The sequence below is a fragment of the Papio anubis genome, chromosome 5, assembly GCF_008728515.1.
Source record: "Papio anubis isolate 15944 chromosome 5, Panubis1.0, whole genome shotgun sequence".
NCBI lineage: Eukaryota > Metazoa > Chordata > Mammalia > Primates > Cercopithecidae > Papio > Papio anubis.
The window spans coordinates 101,614,130-101,631,256 of NC_044980.1; the positions used below are offsets into that span (position 1 = coordinate 101,614,130).

The 17,127-nt window shown below is 39.6% G+C and overlaps 1 protein-coding gene across 1 annotated transcript in view; it reads left to right on the forward strand.

Annotated features, from left to right (window-relative positions):
- Positions 1–2,530: 2,530 nt before the first annotated feature.
- FER (FER tyrosine kinase) overlaps positions 2,531–17,127 on the forward strand; it is a 448,142-nt gene continuing 433,545 nt past the window's right edge. The window contains 1 exon segment of the mRNA XM_017960295.3: positions 2,531–4,567. The gene's annotated coding sequence lies outside the window, so the exon portion shown is untranslated.

Genomic DNA, 17,127 nt, shown 5'->3' on the forward strand with positions numbered 1-17,127 from the left:
GACTTCTCGTTTTCATTTTATCATATGGTATTGAATTTAAATTTTTTTTGAACTTTTCAAAGTTCGTTTCTCTCTCTGAATTTTTCTTTAGAAAAACAGCATCCTGTTGTTACTTCTTTAAGGATTGGCAGACCTTATTTTTGATGTGACTGGGCAGGGAATCTGTCCATTTTGGAAAATCCCCCCTTACCCTCAGTACTCACTAGTTATAAAAATACTTTTCCTCAGGCAAGTCAATTTCCCTAAAAGGAATCCTCTAAGATCTCTGAGGGACAGGAACCTGAATACAGTCATTATGGGAGCTTAGAGGAGAAGTCTCATAGTTTAGTATGTAGACTTTCACGTATTCCCTTTACCCCAGTGTGCAGAAGGCACTTTTCTCCTAGGTAATATTCAGCTGTCTCTGTATCTTCAAGATCAGAACTTCTCTAATGACTCCAAGGAGTAAACCTTGTTGTCTCTGGATTGTGATAGAGTAGTGTGTTACCTAGCTGCTTGGTGGGGGAAGTAGGGTATCCCTACTCCTTTTATAGACTTGCAAGCAATCTTGTTGTTTACAGCCTCTTTTCTCAACCATGCCCCCTCAGAGATCCCTAGGCCTGGACCTAGGCACTTTAGGAGGCCGAGAGAGGTGGATCACTTGAGGTCAGGAGTTCAAAACTAGCCTGGCCAACTTGGTGAAACCCCGTTTCTAATAAAAATACAAAAATTAGCTGAGTGTGGTGGCACATGCCTGTAATCTCAGCTGCTCAGGAGGCTGAGTCACCTGGACCTGTGTTTATGCTGTATCAAGGATTTTCAGGACAGAGCAGAGATAAATGCCTGAGTTCAACACACCATGTTGAACAATTCACTGGTCTCATGCCAAACATACAGACTTTTTTGCCTTTCCAAGTGAGAATCTTTGGGAGTTAATCAGGGAGTCTATTTTTGAAAATATCCTCAGGTGATTCTGATAACATCACACATATAAATTCATTATTACAGCACTGTCACACAGGCATACACATTTTATAGTTAACTCTGAAGCCACAATGAAACAGGGATAAGGGGATGAGGAAAAGGACAGGTCAATTCTGAGAAAAGGCCGGGCATGGTGGCTCATGCCTATAATCCCAGAACTTTGGGAGGCCAAGAGAGATGGATCACTTGAGGTCAGGAGTTTGAAACCAGCCTGGCCAACTTGGTGAAACTCCGTTTCTAATAAAAATACAAAAATTAGCTGAGCGTGGTGGCACACGCCTATAATCCCAGCTGCTCAGGAGACTGAGGCAGGAGAATAGCCTGAACCTGGAAGGCGGAGTTTGCAGTGAACTGAGATCACACCACTGCACTCCAACCTGGGCAACAGTGAGACTCTGTGTTAAAAAAGAAATTACAAAAAAAAAAAAAAAATCTGAGAAAAGGATGGCTTAAAAAGGGACAGGCCTTTAGTGATCCAGGGGCATTTTGGAGAGGGCATGTCTTGATTATGAATGTTGGTGGATTTCTTAATGGCGAGCAGGTCAGGGAAACAGGAGAACCGATATTAATTAGAGTACTAGGATGGCCACCCGCTGGCTAGGAAGGATGGTTGGCAGATAGTGTTAATACATTTGACATCTAGTTTGAAGACAGAATAGATGTTTTCTTACTTCAATTCTACTTCATCTTCTTTTCTTCCCTCCCCCCCCGACTACCCTGCTATTTTCCTGACACAGATTCAAAAAATAAAGGAAACTATTAAGCCATTTTGAAAATTTGAAATTTGGAAAGCCAAGAGTCCTAAAGAAAATTTCACACAAATGTGACCTTGAGGAACAGTATTCATTCAAGAGAACAATTTTCAAAAAAAAAAAAAAAATTATATCTACTGAAAACGAACACAGCAGCATGTATAGAATAAGGATAGATATGGTTTCCATATTGCATACCTCACCATGAGCTCTATTTTAGGAGCAGTATGTGTGTATGGTTAGTTATGAATTGTGGATAGGTATGAATTGTGGATTAGAAAGCAGAGGGTCACAAAGGAGTTGCCAAAGGAGTTGGCAGAAAAGAGACACAGATGAAGAAAAAGAGGGAGGGGTAAGGATGGGAACTACTGAACTAAGATGGCACACAACCAAGATTCCTCTTGCAGTCCATACTTTTAAACAGGAAAAAAGGGAGGTGGAGAGATGGGGTGGGGCATGGATGGTGCTAATCAGAAAAAGTAAAAAGCTTTTCAATCATTTTTTATTACCAACCTAGGTTTGATGTCCACATTATTATTTTCTTTTCTTTCTTTTCTTTTCTTTTTTTTTTTTTTGAGGCGGAGTCTCGCTCTGTCGCCCAGGCTGGAGTGCAGTGGCCAGATCTCAGCTCACTGCAAGCTCCACCTCCCGGGTTTATGCCATTCTCCTGCCTCAGCCTCCGGAGTAGCTGGGACTACAGGCGCCCGCCACCGCGCCCGGCTAGTTTTTTGGTTTTTTTTTTTTTTAAGTAGAGATGGGGTTTCACCGTGGTCTCGATCTCCTGACCTTGTGATCCGCCCGCCTCGGCCTCCCAAAGTGCTGGGATTACAGGCTTGAGCCACCGCGCCCGGCCCCACATTATTATGTTCATTTGTCCAGTAAGTAATGCTATTGGAACAAAGTTTGGTATTTGAGAACATGGAATATATACTAAGGTGACACAAAGTGTTTATTAAATGTGTTGCAATGCAATGTGATTATTCCAACAGAGGGAAAAACGTGAAACTGGATTTGCTATATATTTTTGTTTGCTTCAAAAATGCAGCATAGATTTTTGTCACATTCATTTACTTCAAGTACATTCTCTCACAACTGCATTTCCTAGCACAATGACTGGCATATGGTAGACAACTTTTAAGGTTTTGGAATGAATCGGTAAGAACTCAGAGAACAATTGTAGATATGGAAAGATTCTTACTGTTTTTCTAGATTTGAGTTCCTTAAAAACACAAACACACACATGTTGTGTATCTAACAGCTCTATTTCTACCATACCTTTATTGAAAGCTACTTTCTGCAATTATGTAATAACTTATTCACCATCCACATCTTTCTACATTTTGATTCCCTTTGTATAGAGATGGAGAAAATCCTAAGGCTCTTGGGAAAGGTATTCAGTCATGAAGCAATCTCCAAAGTTGTATTTTGGCATTACCTAACTAATGCACAAATTTTCATTCATTTCATTCTTATTGATATTACGTATACTATAACATTTAATGTTCACAGAAAAGTAACTTCTATTTTAAGAAGTTTACTCACAGAACCATAGTTTGTGCATTTAACAGTCACTATGAAATATATATCAAACATTAACCATCATTTTAGAGAACAATTTAAAAACTCTGAAGTAATTACTTTCCTTAACTTTGTCATCCCAACATTCTGGGTATAGGCATTGTTGGAAAAATATACAAACCAAAATCTCCCAACCCAGAAATCCTCTCCACAAACGTTAGTAGACAAAACCCTTTTATTATTGAATAAGCATTAAACCAGACTGTGATGCACATCACAGGCAACTTGCTAAGAGATTGCAAAGACAGAAATCTCGCCCTTTTATATAGCCAAGTATATACAACCCATTACATACACGTTTTCAAGATGAACAGTAACTAGTCCTCAAGTAAGAGGACCTGACATTTGTGTCAGATATAATTCATCTTTACTTAGTAGTTGGGGTGACCATCTGTGTTAGTTAATTGGTTTTATCCAGAGGAAAAACAAACTTCTCCTGTCTTTATGAAGGAAGGTAATTTTGCAACATGGAGCAAGTTGCTCACCGAAGTTAGGCTCCAACGCTCTCACGGAAACTGGGAGATAGGGAGGGATGCTACTCCCTTGATATGTGCAGCATTTAAAAAAAAAAAAAAAAGAAAAAGAAAAAGAGAAAGAAAGAAAAAAAAGGAAGTAAAGAAAAAAAGCTTCCAGGTTCCAGAGACATTCCTGATCCTAAAGTTGACAAGACCTATCTAGTCCTCAAATGGATTTATACACATTTCAAAGAGTTGAGAAAGTACTTAACAATTAAGAAAGTACTTTAGTTTTCTAAGACAAATGCTCGGAGAAAAAGGGACAGGAAATCTCATCCCCTATTTTCAACAGGGAGAATTAAACCTCTTATTTAAAATTTTTATGTTGGTTTTTGTTTCTTTAGCTTTAAAACAGTAGACTTAAAAAAAAGTCCAACTAAAGATTTATGTTTTCCTATGTGTAGGGCTGTTCTCTGTGGTTAAATAAATAACCCTGCTTAGAGAAAATATTCACCACTCTTCTTTGGCTCCTACATAACTCAGTTTTTGAGAGGGAGGGGAAATACGGCATTGACGCTATGTGGTTTAACCAATGCAAAAGATACACCGCCTTAAAAAGCCTACTACAGGAACATGGGAGGGTCACACCCTGAATAATGACGAATACCTATCCTACTGTTACTGATCACCTAGTAATAATCTTGTAGTTCACATTACTCATTTTTCACCAAATTCTTTTGGTGAAGGACGCTTCAGAAACGGCCATTACTGAAGAGCAGACCCATCTGGGTTCTCCACGCATTCTAGACTCCCGAAGAGGTAAGAATTTATTATAGGGGGCTACTCCCAGGACCTGCTGTATGCTTTTAAACATCCATTACAATTCCAGCATTGAGTTTCTAACATTTGTAGGCAGGCTCAGGCACTGGGAGTACAGGATTGAAAGACAGTTCCTGCCCTTAAGGGACTCAGAGTAAACTGGAGTTGCTGAAAACCATTCTAAAGCAATCCACGTTAATAACAGATGCAAGTAAAATGTGGGAACGTACAGGAAAAAGTGACCAATTCTGAGGCTGAAAAGTGCCTATTTTAGGGGTGGGGGCCTCGCGGCCCTAAAGCGGCTTCCCTTCCTGGAGATTTCAGCTCCGCGGACCGTCCAGCGCCTTGCGGGCACACTTAACATTTTAATCACGCCTCCGCCCCCACTCTCCGAATTCCTTTCCGGCTGCCGACCCGCCGAGTAGTCCCTTCCAGGCGGCCTCAGCTTATCATCCCCGATCCGGCCACTTCCCGGCCACGGCCAGGCGAGCCTCCCAAAGTTTCCTGTGACGCCGTCGTCCGCCTCCGGCCCCATCTCACCCCGGCAGCCCAGGACGCCGGCTAGGGAGGAGCAGGTTACCGAGGCGGGGAGAGCGGCACAAACGCGCACACTTCGGGACTCCACCCGGGCTGGTGAGCGAGCCCAGAAGGCGGCGGCTGCAGCTCCACGCCTCCACTCCCAGGGCCCGCAGCCCGGGCTAAGCGTGCGCCCACCCAGCCTAGGGCCCAAGTCCTACCCCTTCGGGGCCCGGGCCAATCGGCCGCTCCCCGCCTCCTGGGAGGTAGTGGAGGAGGGGACTGAGGGCCGGGCGGCTGCGCCCGCCTTCCGCTCTTGCCCATTGGCTGAGGCCTCGAGGGTGCCCGGAGACCGGAGTGCAGCGGGATTGGTTGCAGAGGTTCGTGACAGTGGCTCCTATTGGCTGTGGCAGCCCCCGTGACGCGGGGTGGTGACTGGCTCCGGAGTCCGAGGGGCTCCGGCTTGTCAGGTTCTAGGTAGGTGCGTTTCGCGCCGCCGGCGGTAGGCGCTGTTGCCCGGGGCAACGCGGGGGAAGGGGGTAAGAGGAGGGAAGGCAAGCCTAGAGCGGGGGCAACAATCCCTGCCAGCAGAGGGGCGCCCGGGATTCGGCCCGGGAGTTGGGGCCGGTGCTGAGGCTTTTCCTCCGCCCTCAGCCAGCGCCCCCGCCAACCCCCGTCCCTGGCTGCAGGGTCATCCGCCCATCCTCCAGCCTGCAGCGCAGCATTCCTGGTTGGGGCTTGGGCCGGGCTACACACCCAGCCCCACGAGGCCCGCCCCTCCCACCACCATCCCGGGACCCGAAGGCTGAGGGGGCGGGTGCCCGCGCGAACGGGCTGTGGCGGGCGCAGTGGCTCCGCCCCTTCGCGGGGTCTGGGGGCTGCTAGGCGTGAGGCGGGGTTGGGGGGGACTGTGGGCACCGCCCAATCTTGCCTGTACCCGCACCCCTTTTCTCGGCGGCACTCATCTCCTGGGCGCCGCCCTCCCGCTGGGGTGGCACCCTCAACCCCTGGTGTTCCCCAATCCTCTCCTGCCTCTGGAGCCCCGCAGTCTCCCTTGACCCGCTGGGTCCTCCCCAGCTCTCCGCCTGTCACTTTCTCCCGCTTTTATCCCCTACCTCATCTTTCTCCTCCCGTCTTGGCCAGAGGCGTCCTCCAAGAGTCTACTCAAGAGATCTTAAATGTGAAGCTAGTGTTGTTGGTAATTTCTGCTCTGTGGTCTCTTTGCCGGTTAGAACTGGGGAGATGTTTGGAGGCACCTTCAGGGGTCATCTTTCTGCCTTACAGTTTCCCTTAGGATCGACTTTGTGAATACGCTCATTGGGTTGCGTTGGTAGGGGCAGGGTACTTCTTGCATAAATTGAGGACTTTACTGTGAGGTGGGCACTTTGTACGTTTGTGATTTTGCCATCCACTGTAGTGCATTCCAAAATCTAATAATTTGTTAAGGCTGGTAGCCTTACATTTTTCCTTCGCCTTATGGTTAAAAAAAGAGAAACTTTTTAACCTTTTTAATTCAGGAGTTGCGTATATTAATGGTGGTCTCACTATCACTTTGACGTAAACTGCTGTAAAGGTGTACTGCCGTTTTCCTTTTATCCAGATATTTTAAGATAATAAATTTCTCAGATGAAGTCACCATATATAGAAGTGTAATGGAAAAATAATTAAGAGAATAGATCAAAACTATTTTAGTGATTAAAGATTAGAAAATACTTTTCAATTCATACGTGGAATGAGAATAGGATTAAAAAAAACTATTGCAAAATCTATAGTGCAGTATTTGTAGTCCTGGTATATGTACCTATGTTGCCTTTAAGAAGACATTTGTGAATAGCTGCAGGTTTGTCAGGAAGGCAGAGTGTATCTTTTTGTAGTCCAGGAAAGCTTTTCTGCTGGTACTTTTGAGCCAAGAGAATTATGCTTCCAAAGATGCTGGTAATATATTAAGAGAGTACATAGGCATACTTCTGTTTTCATCTTTGAAAGACCTTTGGTGAAGATCTGTTTCTCTTCTGCATTGATTGTTGATAGCATTAAATATACATCTAAAACTATATAGTGTCAAGTTGATGCAGCTTCTGCACTACTGCAAAGGTTGATGTCTTTAGTTCAGAAGAAAGAATTCAGGCTTTGGTAGACAAATCACTTACATTTCATCTTCAATGTAGATGTTACTGTAACTCTGGACTGTGAACATTTCAAATTTGCCAGTTTTTTCTCACCTATTTTACTATGAAAAATTTCAAACAATGCAGAAGAGTCGAGTTGAACCCACCACCTATATATTTAGCAATAGCGATTTCAAGGCTACTGTTACACAGTAAACATTAAGGAGTAGAGGAACTGAAATGATCAAGCTTAAAAAGCAGCATCTGTGGGCGGGCGCGGTGGCTCACGCCTGTAATCCCAGCACTTTGGGAGGCCAAGGTGGGCGGATCACTTGAGGTCGGGAGTTGGAGACCAGTCTGACCAAAATGGAGAAACCCGGTCTCTAATAAAAAATACAAAATTAGCCAGGCGTGGTGGCGCATGGCTGTAATCCCAGCTACTCTGGAGGCTGAGGCAGGAGAATTGCTTGAAACTGGGAGGTGGAGGTTGCCGTGAGTGGAGATCGCACCATTGCACTCCAGCCTAGGCAACAAGAGCGAAACTCCGTCTCAAAAAAACAAACGAACAAAAAACCACAAAAAGCCCAGCATATGTATATACATGTGTATGTAGTATATAGTATATGTGTATATACACACCACCAAATTATAAGGTGCTTATATTTGTTTGTAAGTAGGGATTGTATTACTAAAACTATACTAACTTAATTACGTAAGACTATTCAAAGCGATCTTGTGAGTGAGGTAGGAAGTCATCATCTTTGTAATTAAGGCCCAAATGAGTAAACTGCATTTTGGTAATCAGACAAAAGGAAATCTGATGAACTTGTTATACAAATAAAAGTTTTGCTTCAAAATTGGACTCCTGTGTAAACAGATTATAGTTTTGTACTTGATTTATAAATAAACATCTTTTGGAGGGAAGTCTAAGGGACTATCAGTTATGTAAAATTTGGTAACAAACTTGATAAATTGGGTCAATCTTATGTCTGTTCATTTGGAATAAGAATGTATTTTTGTAATGGAAAAAGCTTACAAATGTGAATTTGTTTTAGTAGAACTGCTTCATGGAGACTGAAGTAATTAGATTTAAGTCAGTATTTCAATAGGACTCAACTATCTTGGGTGTTGTCTCATGGTTCTGAGGAATATTTTGATACAAAACTTCAATTTATAGTAAAGGAATAAGTGGAAATGGGTATAAATTCACACATTTGTATATCTGTGATTTTTCTATACCTGGGAAATTCCTGCACCCCTCTTTAAGTATTTGAATCTTGCTTTTTAGTTTTTGCATTCCCTAAATCTGTTTTTCATACTTCCTTCATTCATATAGTAATTTCTTAAATATTAAGGGCTATGTCTCAGAATTTATAGATCTCTGGATTGCTTTATTACTGTTTTTCCAGATTTCATTTCTCTTTGTTATGCTTATGTATGGTTAACCTATCATGCTATTGATAGACTAAAGAAAACAATTAGGTCACAGTTTTAGAACTTTAGTTGTAGATTCAGTAAATTCAGAAACAATTGGATTTTTTATAATCAAGGCTCCAATTTTCCCTTCCCTCCCTACCTCCTTCCCTTTTTTACTCCTTTTCTTTCCTATTTTTATTTGATTATAAATGTTAAATGCCTTACAATCAATTCAGAAAAGTATAGAGAAGAAAATGAAGTCACCCATCATTCTACCATAGTTAATGATTTGGAAACTAACAGAAACTTAGATTTCTTCTGTAACACTCTACCAATTATTGAGACTTTATGGTTTTCATTTCAGTGTATCTGCATTCACATCAAAATTTGTAAGAGTTCTTGAACTTCAGGCTGTTACCTTAAATTAGAAGAGGGCTCCTAGATCTGGGGGAAAAAAATGGAAAAGAATAGAGGACAGATTAGAGTCAGAACAAAGGAATTAGACCCAAGCAGTTACTTTTTCTTATTCTATAAAGGACAGATTAGAGTCAGAACAAAGGAATTAGACCCAAGCAGTTACTTTTTCTTATTCTATAAGTATAAACATTTTAGTTTACCATATAAAACTGCTGTATGGCTGACAAAATAGGGGGCCATATTTTTTCTGTGGAATTCAAAATATCTAGGTAAAACAAAGTTTTCTTGGTTCTTTTCAATAAATATTTCAGATTTCTCCATTTTTGGAGGATATTACATAATTCAGCTTTAAAAAATTTAATGTCATGCATGATTTGTAATTATTTTTAAAATATTCATATCAGACAATTACTAATTTTTAGTCTCTTCATCACCACCACTCATTATAAACTTGATATTGTCACTTTTTTTAGTGGGTATTAAAAGACTGGACATTTTATGTAGGTGTTCCTTGCTGGGTTGCAAAGTGTGGTGAAAAGAAGAGCCATTTATTTTAGAGTCAGATAATCTGGGAAAAGAAGAGCCATTTATTTTAGAGTCAGATAATCTCTTCTGTGGGATCTTGGACAAGTTATTTTATCTCTTTAAGTTGTAATTTTCTCATCTATTCAATAGGGATAGTAAAATTGCTGCACTAGCTTTTTACATAGAAGAAATGAGACAACGTAGGTAAGATTTAGGAAGTATTCAACTGACTTTAGGAAGTATTCAACTTCTGTATTCAGTTCTTTACATGATAACATTGATTTTATCTCTTCTTGTATTGTGTTTATTATACCATCCACAAAGTCCTTGTTTCAGACATAAGAAATTAAAATATAATGTACATTACATTAAATTTACTTAAGTTGAATGACATTGGCATTTATACAAATAAAACAAATAATTAGAAATATCTCAGATTAGCTGTTCTTTTTGTAAATCTTAGATTATTGTATCTCAGTAGAGATAATTATAAATTTACTTTAAATGATTTTTAACCCCAAAATATCTCCAGTTTGTCTGGATTCCTGATTTATTTTTCTTTTTCCCTAGATGATCATGTGTTTTTGAATGGTTGCACTAAATTCCTTTCATTTAAACCACAGGTATTAGCTACACGTTACTGTCTTAAATCTCTTAAGTACTGCCCCTGCAAACACATTTTCTCAATCTGTTTAAAAATTAAACTTTGTTTTTAAATTTAATAATACTCTTATTTGTATATTAGTTGTATCTTTTCCACCTCCTACTGAAACATACGATTATTTTTTGAGGAGCAGTATTTTACAGATATCCTATTTTAGATTGTGTGTTCTCTAAATATAGGGTTCCGATTCTTAAAGAACATACAGTTTAAATGGGCAGACCAGCCTATAGTTATTCTGTGTAGAGAAGCAAGCACTGAACTGAGTTAGGAGTTGAACTAGAGTCCATATGGTCTCATCCAGCAGTAAAACAGATTTTTGTGATTCAGGTCAGTGTTTCTCGTATTTTTTCCCATCCAGGTACAAGATATTTACATGTGTGACATATTCCACTGTGCAGTTTTCTAGCATGCGAGCTCTAATTCAGTCTCTCTCCTATTCAAGAAAACATATTAGTATGCAGATGATTGAGAGTGACATCATTATGGGTATAAACTTGAATCTACTCTGATTTATTGGAGATAGTGAGTCATTAAAAAATGTGGGCTGGGTGCAGTGGCTCATGCCTGTAATCACAGTACTTTAGGAGGCTGAAACAAGAGGATCACTTGAGCCTAGAAGTTTGAGAACAGCCTAGGTAATATAACGAGACGCCACTCTACAAAAAAAAAAAAAATTAGCCAGATATGATGGCATGTGCTTGTACTACTGCTAAGGAGGCTAAGGCAGGAGGATTCCTCGAGCCCAGGAGTTCAAGACTGCATTGAGCTATGATTGTAGCACTGTGCTTTGGCCTGGGCAGCAGAGTGATTCCCTGTCTCAAAAAAAAAAAAAAAAAAAAAAGGTGTCTAAGTATTGGTAGTAACAAATACTGAAGACATACCTTACAATTCTATAGTTGGGACCCAAGTTATTTCTACATTTTCCTGAAGTGAATGCCCCACTAGTTTTTCTTATCATTCTTATAATGCTACAGATGACAATATTGTTACACTAATTTTATGTAATTAATAAGAGTCCTAAATTTAAAAGTTAGAATAACTTAATGAATATTTAAAAATATTTGGGTAACAGTACCTTAGTCTTTATTGTGACTGAAATAACACTAATTGTAGAAAACTGGAAATTAGTTTTCTAGTATAAATCATTTTACTTGCAAAAAGGCTATATCTATATTGGGACTCATGGTTTTAGGAAAAGTGGAAACAGTACTAGAATTTTTATTTTCTAGGCACTTAGAATATAAAAATGCTCTTTACATTGGCTCAGTCAGAAAAGTATCTTTGCATTACTATGAATAGAGCTTACTTTTAAATCAGTCATCCTATGTGGAAGTACCACATATAATATACAGTTCTAAGTGAAGACTTAGAAAAACTATGTTCAGTAGACCTTTGATATTTGCAAGTGGTATTTCTTGAAACCTTTGTGAATCTAGGATACAGCCACCTCCGTAAAATGTAGTCAAATTTAGTGGAAAAGTTTAAGTGATGCCTTCAGACTCATACAATCTAGTAAGTAGGACTCGAGTCTTTAAAGCTATTAATTTTTTTGCTTCTAAAATGAAGACCAGACAACTTTGCATTACATTATTTGTTTACAGGCAAGTTTCTTCTTCTTGCCCCTTGTGTCCTATAGTTTGCGGAATAGAAGAGCATTTCTGGCTTAATCACAAAGCTTCCTGCATTGTCACAAGGTTTGGTCCTTGGTCGCTCTAAGGCTTTTCTGTATGCTGCTGTTTCTTGGATGTTTTCTCCCTGGAGTTGAACACTTCTGTAGCGTGTGTCCTTTCTACTCTCTGAATGTCTTCAGCTTGGGAGAATTTCCCAAGCTTCTGTGGATTGATGGGGCTCTCTTGTTAATTTCACATTATACAAAGAAAAGTGCATTTGACTCTTCTAGCAGTGTTGAGGTTTTTTTTTGTTGTTGTTTTTTGAGACAGAGTTTCACTCTTGTTGCCCAGGCTGGAGTGCAATGGCGCAATCTCAGCTCACCGCAACCTCCACCTCCTGGGTTCAAGCGATTCTCCTGCCTCAGCCTCCCGAGTGGCTGGGATTACGGGCATGCGCCACCATGCCTGGCTCATTTTTTTGTATTTAATAGAGATGGGGTTTCACCATGTTAGTCATGCTTGTCACGAGCTCCTGACCTCAGGTAATCCACCCGCTTCGGCCTCCCAAAGTGCTGGGATTACGGGCATGAGCCACAGTGGCTGACTGCAGTGTTCAGTTTTGATAACAGATGTGTCAGTAACCACCCTAATAGCTATACCACATCTTGTTTTATGAAAATATATGGCATCAGCTGGGAACTGTGGCTCACGCCTGTAATCCCAGCACTTTGGGAGGCTGAGGTGGGTGGATCATCTGAGGTCAGGAGTTTGAGACCAGCCTGGCCAACGCGGTGCAACCCTGTCTGTACTAAAAAAATACAAATATTAGCTGGGTGTGGTGGCGCGCACCTGTAATCCTAGCTATTTGGGAGGCTGAGGCGGGAGAATTGCTTGAACCCAGGAGGTGGAGGTTGCAGTGAGATGAGACCGTGCCATTGCACTCCATCCTGGGCAACAAGAGCGAGAAACTCCATCTCAAAAAAAAAAATAATAATAATAATAATAATAAATTTAAAAAAAGAAAATATACAGTGTCTTGACTTTCTCTTGAATTTTTTTTAGAATTACATGCTTTCTATGTACTTTCTTATATAGGTTAACCATTATTTAAATTTTCACTAAGGTTTTACAAACTTTGCTTTACTAGGAGCAAAGGAAACATTTTCAGGTATTACCTTTTTTCTTTGTTTCTGTATAGAAGTGTGTGATGGACTTTCTAATATGGAAAATCCAGTCACTATCACATTTGCCATCCATTCTGAATCTACTCCAAATTTATATATTTGGCTAATACCATTACTTTGTGATGCCTGTTTACTTTTTATATATTTAATAAATTTGCTATAGTGGAGTAATTAAGGGGAACTAAACAATGTTTCAGATAATTATTAATGATAAAAAATGGTGATAGGTAATTATCTAATTATAGGTCAATATAACTAATTAATATGATACTATATAATTATCTAGTTAATGATAGATCAGTATTTCAATTATAAGCATTTATGTTGGGGATGATGTATAAGAATTATGTAGATTTATATACAATAGAAACTTTTTACAAAGGAAGAAGCCAATTTCTTTCTCCTACACACACACATATTTTTTTGTTTTGTTTTTGCATAGTTCTTTTTTGTCCCCTCCTCAACATTTTAACCTCTCAGGTAGAGATAGTTTCTGTCACTATAAGTCTTGAGTCTTTTAGTAAATTATATGGCTTCAGATATAATGGTGGTGGCACCAACATTTCTTTAGTACCTGCTAAAAGTGCGATGCACTTTTGTACATTTCTTTTGAATTTATGAATTTGATGGCTTGCATGTTCTTTTTGTGATCTGGAACCAATTTTAGGTCATATCATTTATCCAAGGAGACCCAGTTATAAAATGATACTGGGATTTGAACTTGGGTGTTTCATACTTTAAACCTGAAATAAATGTGAATGGTAAAAGTCTAAATATAGTAAACTATTAATGGTCCTGGATTTAATAGAAGTTTCCGCTATTTGGGAGCGACTCTAAAGGTCTATGTTGAAATATTTGCAGTTTTGCTGAGATTACTTCCTCTTATTAGAAGCAAGACCCTAACATATTCATGCTCCTGGCTGTCTTGTGTCTATATTTTGCTTTGGCTTTGTTCTGTTTGAGATTGTCCTATACTGTAAATTATGTGAAGTTATAAAATGTTTCTTTGTAAAATAATTTCCTGAAAAAGAAAGCCAGCTGCTATAAGTGGAGAGAGAATAAAGAGGCCTGAGAAGGCGGTGGATCTTAGCTAGAAAACAGACATTTATGAATAAGTTTAACAATGGAATGTTGAATTTAGTGAGTCTTTGATCTTGATGCGAATCAATCCACCATGCCTTAGAGGTTAAAAAACGTTAATTTGTGAAACATTTTCATTGAGTGTTCCAGCTCTGTCAAAAATTCTCATGGTCTTTAGACAGACTTCTTGAAAATGTCAGGAATCTTACGTTTGTAAATCCTGTCCTCCATCCCTTCTGTCCTACCCTCAACAATAATGTTTGAAAGGAATTTGTTTATTAACAGCTACTACTTTCTAGAAGTTAATATAGTTCTGACAAATATCTTAAAATGTTAACATAAACAACAGTGTCCTTACTTCTGGGATAATAGGGGTTTGCTTTTGTGACTATTTCACAATTAATCATAACAATATAGTAGCTAGACTTTGGTGGTTGCCTGTTTTAAGTTTCTGATTTCTTTTCTGTATTTTGGAGCCTGGTTTACCCTGTGTCTGGAACTGGCATTCTAAAATCTGAATGTCTTAACTTGCTATTACATACAATAATATCATGGATGTTGAAAGAGGATGAAGATGGTGAACAGATAGGCATGCCCTTCAGTCTACATTATAAAAATAATGTAGAAATGTTCGATGCTAGACAAGAGGCAAGCTGTTGCAGGAATGGGTCAGAAAGCGGGAAGGCATGTGATTCTTCCATTTTCGATCTTTCTACAGATGTTACTAGAATGCTCACTCCATGTGAGGATTTAGCTTATAGCTACAGATAATTATAAAGCATAGAGAGGTTTTGGACTGTTTTCTTGAGAGGCAGTATGGTGTAGTGAAAAGAGCAAACCTACCTAGTGTTGAATCTGTGCTCCTAGTAATAGCTGTGTGAATTTAGACAAATAATTTAATTATAACTTTAGAATTTTTCAAGTTCAAACTAAGGAGGACAATACTAGAATTTTCACTATTCTTCAGTTGCATGAGGCCAAAACTCCACTCATACTTAAGGCACTGAAACTAGAACTATATTCTCTTTAGGTACAGATATACTCTCATGTGGGCCTTCTCCACGTGGAGCTCTGTGACATTTCTTTCACTTGGGTTCAGGAAGCCAAACATAAAGACTTCTGTTATCCTTAGTTCTAGCAAAAGTTCCAGGATTGTGTCTCGTTGAATGATTCCAATCATTTCCCCATCCCTGATCCCGTGGTTACAGAGATGATGTATGATGATAGGCTGTATCTGGATTAGATGCTAACTACTGGAACTAGAAACAGAAAGTGTGGTCAGCTATGTCTAAACCCTTTGGCCTGAGAATCACAATGGTTAGACTCACTGGAGAAAAGAGAAGATACTGTGACCTTGGAAAGAGGGAGTAGATGCTGGGTGAGCAAAACACATTTACTATAGTCCTCTAGTGTGCATACATGTCCTCCCTTGTATACATGCCCTTGAAAAAAATGCCCTCACCTATCGTGTAAATTTTTTGCTTATAACTTTCGATGCATTTACCACCTGTCCCTTAACAAAAGAAGACAACTAAAAGATTTAAGTACTGCATCTAGCTTTAAGACTAGGATCTCTGGATAATTTCTTTAGTTCTGTTTGAACAGACTGTCTCAGGGTCTAGCAACTTTTTGCAGTTGACCAGTATAATTAATTGTAATAAGGCCAGTATTCAGTGATAGAAGGAAAATAGCATGTGGACAGCAAAAACCGTTAATTGATATCCTACTTCATCACTCTTAAGTTCTGCCTGCTGTAAAGTCCTGAACATGGACATAATTCAGGCAAGTGCTTAACCACTTTATAACAAGGATGACCTTTCCCCCAGTTTCCAATACTTTGTTCTCATTTCTGTCTGAGACCTCATCAGAATGGCTTTTACTGTTCATATTTCTGCCAATATTCTGTTCATGGCAACACAGTCTTTTTCTAGCATTCATCTTCGGAACTGTTCTAGCTTCTACCCATTACCAAATTCCAGAGCTGCTTCCACATTTTTAGGTATTTGTTATAGCAACATGCCACTTCTCTGGTACCAATTTCTGTCTTAGTCCATTTTGTGCTTCTGTAACAGAATACCACAGACTGGGTAATTTAAAAATAATAGAAATTTATTCTCTCACAGTTCTGGAGGCTGGAAATTTCAAAATCAAGGTGTAGACATCTCATGAGGGCCTTCTTGCTGTGTCCTCACATGGCAGAAAGCTGAAGGGCAAGAGAGGGATGAACTGTGTGTCCTCACATAGCAGAAGAGAAGAGAAGAAAACACATTCCTGCAAGCTCTTTTTGTACCAGCATTAATCCATTCATTAGGACTCCACCATCATGGTTTAGGTTTAGGTTTGAGACCTAAACACCTTCCAAAGGCCACACCTTCCAATACTATAACACTGGGGAAGTTTTCAGTACGTGAATTATGGAGAGCACACATTCAAACTATAGCAACTGGAAGAGAGAAAAAGGGGAAACAGCCCACAGAGATAACTCGTCCATAATACAGGTATATTTCACTGGATAGATATGATAAGGATTTTTTGCCCTGGCAGTAGAATAAGATTTTTGCTTAGCCAATATGGCAGAATGGATGTTGCATTAGCAGTCACAAAAACAACATTACTGTTGTACGTCTCCATCAGAGCTTTTGGGTGACCAGGTGACCAGGTGCATTGTTGATGATCAATACTATTTTGAAAGCAATCTTTTATTCTTTTTTTCTTTGAGCAGTAGGTCTGAACAATGGGCTTAAAATATTCAGTAAGCCATGCCATAAACAGATGTGCTATTATACAGGCTTTGTGTTTTCATTCCTAGAGCATAGGCAGAGTAGATTTAGTATCATTCTTATGGACTGTGCATATTTAGAATGGTCACTGAGCATTGGGTTCAGCTTAAAGTCACCAGCTGCATTAGCCCATAACAAGAGTCAGTCTGTCCTTTGAAGCTTTGAAGTCACGCATTAAGCTTTTTTCTGTAGCTGTGAAAGTCCTAGATGACATTTTCTTCCTATGTAAGGCTGTGTCATATACACTGAAAATCTGTTGT